Source organism: Microtus ochrogaster, unplaced genomic scaffold, assembly GCF_000317375.1.
Source record: "Microtus ochrogaster isolate Prairie Vole_2 unplaced genomic scaffold, MicOch1.0 UNK45, whole genome shotgun sequence".
Taxonomy (NCBI): Eukaryota; Metazoa; Chordata; class Mammalia; order Rodentia; family Cricetidae; genus Microtus; species Microtus ochrogaster.
Window position 1 is genome coordinate 2,739,417 of NW_004949143.1, and position 6,265 is coordinate 2,745,681.

The 6,265-nt window shown below is 47.5% G+C and overlaps 1 long non-coding RNA gene across 1 annotated transcript; it reads right to left on the minus strand.

The window, feature by feature from the left end:
• Positions 1–103: 103 nt before the first annotated feature.
• LOC106144393 lies at positions 104–6,247 on the minus strand. Its single transcript, XR_003376565.1, has 4 exons — positions 5,107–6,247; positions 2,021–2,085; positions 1,679–1,774; positions 104–137 (listed from the first exon to the last, which is right to left on the minus strand). It is a non-coding gene; the product is annotated as an uncharacterized LOC106144393 (long non-coding RNA).
• Between the last annotated feature and the right edge of the window lie 18 nt (positions 6,248–6,265).

Below are 6,265 nucleotides of genomic sequence, written 5' to 3' on the forward strand. Positions count from 1 at the left end.
GTGTAACCTGTGTGCCAGGTTTATCTCAGTTGCCAGTTGAGTGAAGTAATTTTTTGAGGGTGTTCACAGCAACTTTTCGGGAGGTCGTGTTCTATCATACCATATTGGGATAGAAGAAATCCACGGGGTCTGGTCCTCTGTGAAAACAAAAGAAGACCCTCTCCAAAGCATCATATCCTTAGACCCAAATTTTGAAATCATAATACCCTTATATCCATTCTGGTTTAGCTTGGCAGCCCATGTAATGAAATGTGTCTCTGTACTTAGCTCCTTCGCAGTCAAAAATTTTAAAGAAAACACAGTGTACATAATCCAGACTCTCTGTGAATTTTCCATTTTTACATGGCTAATTTTTCTTTATTTCTTTTAATCTCTTAACTATCTGTACTCTGTCTCTTTAAAGACTTTACCCTTTTTAAAGACATTAATTTTATTTTTTATATTCTTTTTCTCCTCTCTCCCAAGCCTACATACATTCATCCAACAGTGTCTGAATCTGTTTTATTGTGAATCTGTAATTTTTTTACTATCCAGGAGCATTTTTTTAAATGTTAAGCAGTTCTTAAAACTTAAGTTGCACCATGCACAGGTAATACGGTACCGCCTGTATCCTGCCCAGTCTAAACTTTAACTGCATTGTTATCACAGTAATTACAGTAGTTCCTGCTTGAGACCAGCTGAGTTCAGCATGGTGGAGCTGAGCCGCTCCTGCCTCAGAGACACTTGGTGCCCCTGAGCCACACACAGTTCCAGGCACACAGCAGTCCACATTGCCATCAAGCAAGCAGTAGCACTTTACTCCAGATGCTCCATTCAAAAGCTGTCTCCCGCAGGAGCTAGACAGAGATCGCAATGGCGGCACAGCCCAGAAAGCTGTGGTTTAAAACTTCAGCTTTTTTCTGTTGCGGCTGCTGAGTCAGGAAATTCTCTCTGCAGCACGCCACCAACAAAGAGCAAAACTCTGCGTTAAACTCTGTTTTTTCTCTGTTTAAAGTTAAGCTCTCTCAGGTTTTTAAGTGGATTTAGTCCATAACATCGGGCGCCACTCTGTTGTGATGGGAGCAGCGGGGCTGTGTTCTGTTGTAATTGGAGCGGCGGGGCTGTGTCCCGGCACCCGGCCGCCCACATGGCTAGCTTATGCCCCGAAATAATTACACAGAAACTGTATTCTTTTAAATACTGCCTGGCCCATTAGTTTCAGCCTCTTAACCCATTTCTAATAATCTATGTAGCACCACGAGGTGCGCTTACGAGGAAAGATCTTAACCTGTGTCTGTCTCGAGTGGGAGAACCATGGCGACTCCCTGACTCAGCTTCTTTCTCCCAGCATTCTGTTCTGTTTACTCCACCCACCTAAGGGTTGGCCTATCAAATGGGCCTAGTCAGTTTCTTTATTAATTAACCAATGAAAGCAACAGATTAGAAAGAAATCACTCCCACATCACCTAAGGAGGACATTTGTAATTCAAAACTCAACAAGCCAGTTTAAAGTAACTCAGAAGATCCAAAGTATGCTTCTCCAGCCTGTTGCAGGCACCACAGCTCTCCAGTGAAGCAAAAGCAGCCTGCCACATCTTGCAGGGTCACTGGGGTGCTACTTCTTCCCATCCACATGTAGTATGTGAGAAAACAAAGCCTACCCAAGAGAGTGGAAGTAGCCTGTCCATGTCTTACTTACTGGGCTTACTGGGGAAGGGCTTCTTCTTGTCCATATGAAATGTCAAAACCAGCAGTAAATGTAGGACTCAGGGTAATACCATATGATCTCATTTGCCTAGATGAGGAAGAAAGAAGGTGGTGTAAGGGAATCTGGGGAACAGGCCAGCACAGGATCAGGAAGAGAGGGGACACAACAGGAATGGCTAGAGAGAGAAAAAAAATCCAATCACCACATAGGCCCCCAGAAGGCCAGATCTTCTCCAGCACATGTGGTGTCTAAGCACTAAGTGTGTGAGAGAAGAAAGGCAAGTCCTTCTCCAGGAGTCAGTGCCTGAGCACCTCCTTCAGGGAAAACACTCACCAGCCCTGGAAGGCTCCTTCAGGGGAAAATCTCACCAGCCCTGGGAGGCTGCAGACTCCAGGGACCTGGAATGATATGCAAATATCTTTACAAGCACTTAGTTAATTCTAAGTCAAAAGTAGCCCTTAAACAGAGACAAAGGATCCCTGGGGAGGAAGAGTTAAGGTACTGAAATAGATACTCACAGGAATAACACAGAGAAAGTGGCCCCCTATCATTCCAATCAAACAAGAGACGTAACTGCAGGGGGGAAATGTGCCAAAGATGTTCCCCAGATGAGGAAGCTGGACTGAGTAAGGAATATTTGAAGGGATGATAGACTCAGGGAACCTAGGACTTGGGACAAAAACAAAAACAAAAACAAACCCTCTCAGGTGGAGGGCACCTTCATCCTGTATTTCTGAGTCAAATAAGTAAGGGAGGTATGGTGGCAGCGTTTTTTGAGCTGCAAAAGGGTTAAGACAAAGGAGTTATGGGCTAGGACAGTGGTTCTCAACCTGTGGGTTACATTATGATTCATAGCAGTAGCAAAATTACAGTTATGAAATAACAATGAAAATAATGTCATGGTTGGGGTCACCCCAACATAAGAAGGCCCATCAAAAGGTTGCACTAATATTAGAAAGGCTGAGAAGCACCGAGCGAGGAGCACGGGAGTTGTTATGGAGCAGCATCTCCCTAGCAACTGGGCAAGGGCCATATAATGTTGGTGGGTAGAGGAATTCAGGCTGATGTTCCAAGGATGATCCCAGAGTGCTGGCTGAGTGCCTACCAGGACGCTATGAGAGCAGTAGTCAGGAAGGCAGGCTCTAAGGACAAGGTAGTCTGAGAGGAGTGGTAGGAAAGCAGCTCATTCCAGGACTGGTAGCTGTCTTAGGGTTTCTATTGCGGTGAAGAGACACCATGACTATGGCAACTCATAAGTGAAAAACATTTCATTGTGGTAGCTTACATTCTCAAAGGTTCAGTCCATTATCATGATGAGACAGAGCAGCACGCTGGCAGACATGGTACTGGAGCTGAGAGTTCATGCATTTTGATTCAGAGGCAACAGGATGTGTTCTAAAGTACTGGGCATGGATTTGAGTTTGAGGCATGTGTGAGACCTCAAAATTCATCCCCCACAATGATACGCATCCTCCAACAAGTCCATACCAATTCCAACAAAGCCACACCTCCATTCCCTATGAGTTTGTGGGGGCCAATTATATTCAAGCTACCACAGTTATGAATTGTTAAGTCAAATGAAAGTCAAGACAGACTGACATTCTGGTGTCCAGGGGAAATGCCATTAGACTCTCCCTGCACCTGGTAAGGCGATTCTTCCAAGGCCTTGTGGATACCGCAGTAGAAAACTAACCTTGTACTTTCATTCCAGGGAACAGGTCAGGCTTCTGCTGTTCAGTCTGGCCCTCAAGGAAACTGTGTTATAGTGTGTACCCCACTCAACATACTCACTACAACATACTCCTGGGGGAGCTGTACGAGTCAGGATAGGGAGCCCTTCTACAGTTCTTCACTAGGAAACACCTACTTTAAGAATTTGGCTCCTCAGACAAATTCCAGCTCTTTGACACAGCAGGTATGGGGGAAGGGGGCAGTCCACATTTGGGGTGCCCTGGCTCATGATTAGAAACTGTTCCAAGCATGTGCTCAGGTGTCAGAAGGAAGACAGCTGCCATCCAAGGAGGAAGAAGTCCACCAGGAGAGGCCAACCCAGAAGGGAATCTTGACAAGCGATCTTTAATACCCTGACATGCTGTGCAGATTCTCTCCCCTTTACCTTGGAGAATGCAGGAACTCTTTCTCTCTCTGAGATAACAGCTACAGTCTTGGGTGGCTTCCATGAGTCTAACACAAGAAACATAGGGATCCTTGCAAAATGCTACCAGAGCTGAGAGACAAAAGTGCCTAAATCTGGGGCATTCGATGAAAAGTTGGGTCTTGAAAGACTGGGGCAGCTAAGACAGAATTGAGATAGTATTGCAGAGTATGAACACTGAGAAGTCCTAAGAAGTTGATCTAGTGAAGTCTACTGGGTCAGAAACAAGGAAGTGCACAGCATGGCCCTGATCCACACTAGAGAATATGGATGAAGAGAGCTAGGATTGAGATCTTGTGCTGGGACCCCAAAACAAGAAGACCTCAAAGAGTGATGGGGTTAGGAGAAGTTGTAGCGTTTTAGCATTGTAGCGTTGTAGCGTAGAAGGTTGTATGTGGAGGATGGTTGGAGAGGAGCTCTCCAGGACAGTCTCATCCAGAGGCTCAGGAGAGAGTCAAGCAGCAGATAAAGACTGTCCTCAAGAAGGAGCCCTAAGAACCTGGAAGAGGACATGTTTCCTTAAGGTGCTTCAGAGGTAAGAACCTAGAGCTTGGCTGCCAAGTCCACACTTGAAATAAGCCTTAAGATCAGGGCCATTGGCAGTTTTGGACAGTGTACCTGGAGAAAAGAATGCTGACTTCAGGAATTCAGCCATGCCCTGTAACACTCAGCCTAAGGCCACCGGAGTCCCAGACAAAAATTCCTGGCCTTTTTACAGCACCTATGCCTTCAATGGTGCTCCCCTGGGAAGCACCCTCAGGATATGGTTAGGTCCCTAAGTTACCCATTCCTTGTCATTTTGCCTTACTTAAGGATCTGCCTCACAATCTCTGAGTGTCTCCTTCCAGTTACACCTAGCCACTCCCAAGCCTCTTTGACTGTACCTACCATGCTCCTCCACAGCCTCACCAGCATCTATCCAGCAACACACATATCACTGCTCCTCTTTCTACCTCAGCTCTCACAACCTGCTCTGCTCCTCTTCCCGCAGCCGCACTCCAAATGCCTTACCTGGTAACCCACAGGTCTGCCCTGAACTTCTTCCTGTCCCACAGTACTCAACCACTAAAAGCCTTACCTTGTTCTCTCAGAAGCCTCTCTACCTGTACTACACCACCCACTGGCCCACCCTGCTTCTCCTTCATCTCTGCCCCTGGCTATCCTCAACCCCTTCTGCCCTGTTTCTCCATTAGCACCAGCCTACATCACGTTAGAAGCCGAAGCTCTCTCCCTACTTCCTACATCACTGCTCCCAGGTACTCACCCGCAGAGGTCAGCAGTCACAGCACAGCCTTCAGCAGCCGTCCGAACTCCACTAAAGAGCAGCCAAAGCTCCACATCATACTTCGCCACTAGCAGCACTGCCCTGGTTCTCCCAAGGACTTGCCCACCTAGGCCAGCACTCACTACCTTACCAATTACTCTCACTTCTGCATGCACTGCTCTGCCCTCCACTCCCTGCATCATACTGTATCAATATCCAAAGCTCCAGCACCATTGGGTAAGGCACCACTGAGAACCAAGCCTGTTACTGTTGAGACATACCCTAGGTCAGCACTTACAGCTGTACCCACCACTCCTACTTCAGCATACAATCTAGCTTTTCTCCATCTAGCGGCCCTCTGCCATAGTCGCTTAGTAGTCAAAGGTCTCCCTCCCCCTCCGTAAATTAATAACTACAGCCTCTTCCTGGTACTCTGTAGACTCTACATGCCTAGGGCAACACTTGCAACACCACCCAGCACTCCTACCTCAGCATGCACAGCACTGCCCACCGCTCCAACCTCAGCATCCAGAGCCCCGCCCACCCCCGGGCATTAAACATACGCAGTACCACCCACCACTACTAACCCAGAATGCATACCCCACATGCCATTCCTATATCACCACAAACGCCTCCCCTTCTCTTTCAGAGTTTCTAGGCCTTTATTATGTCAATGTCCAAAACCCTGTTCCTGCTTCGTGTGTCACCAATCCCTAAACCGCCTCCAACCTCTACCTCAGCAAACACAGCCTCACCCACCATTTCTAATTCAGCAAGCACAGCCATTCCCTCCTCTTCCCCTCCTGTAGCCCTCCATCTCACTTGCCAGGATCCAAAGCTCAGCTCCGTCAACCTATCTCACCGCTCACTGGCTGGTACTTTGAGGTCCTGCCCACCTTGCTAAATATTCAGTCTGGCTACCACTGCCATTTCAATACACACAGCCCTTCCCTTCTCCTTTAGCAGATCTGGGCCAAATTAAATTGGGATCCAGTACCCCGGTAGCCTCACCCAAGCAGAACAGTACTCACAATCCCGCCCAACTCGGATCACTGCCTGGCCCAGAGTACAAGCATTGGCAAATCCGTCTGTTCCCAAGGGATTCTGTGTTGTAGAAACTCCCATTCCCAACTCCTACCTGGTACTCACAGCCCAGCCC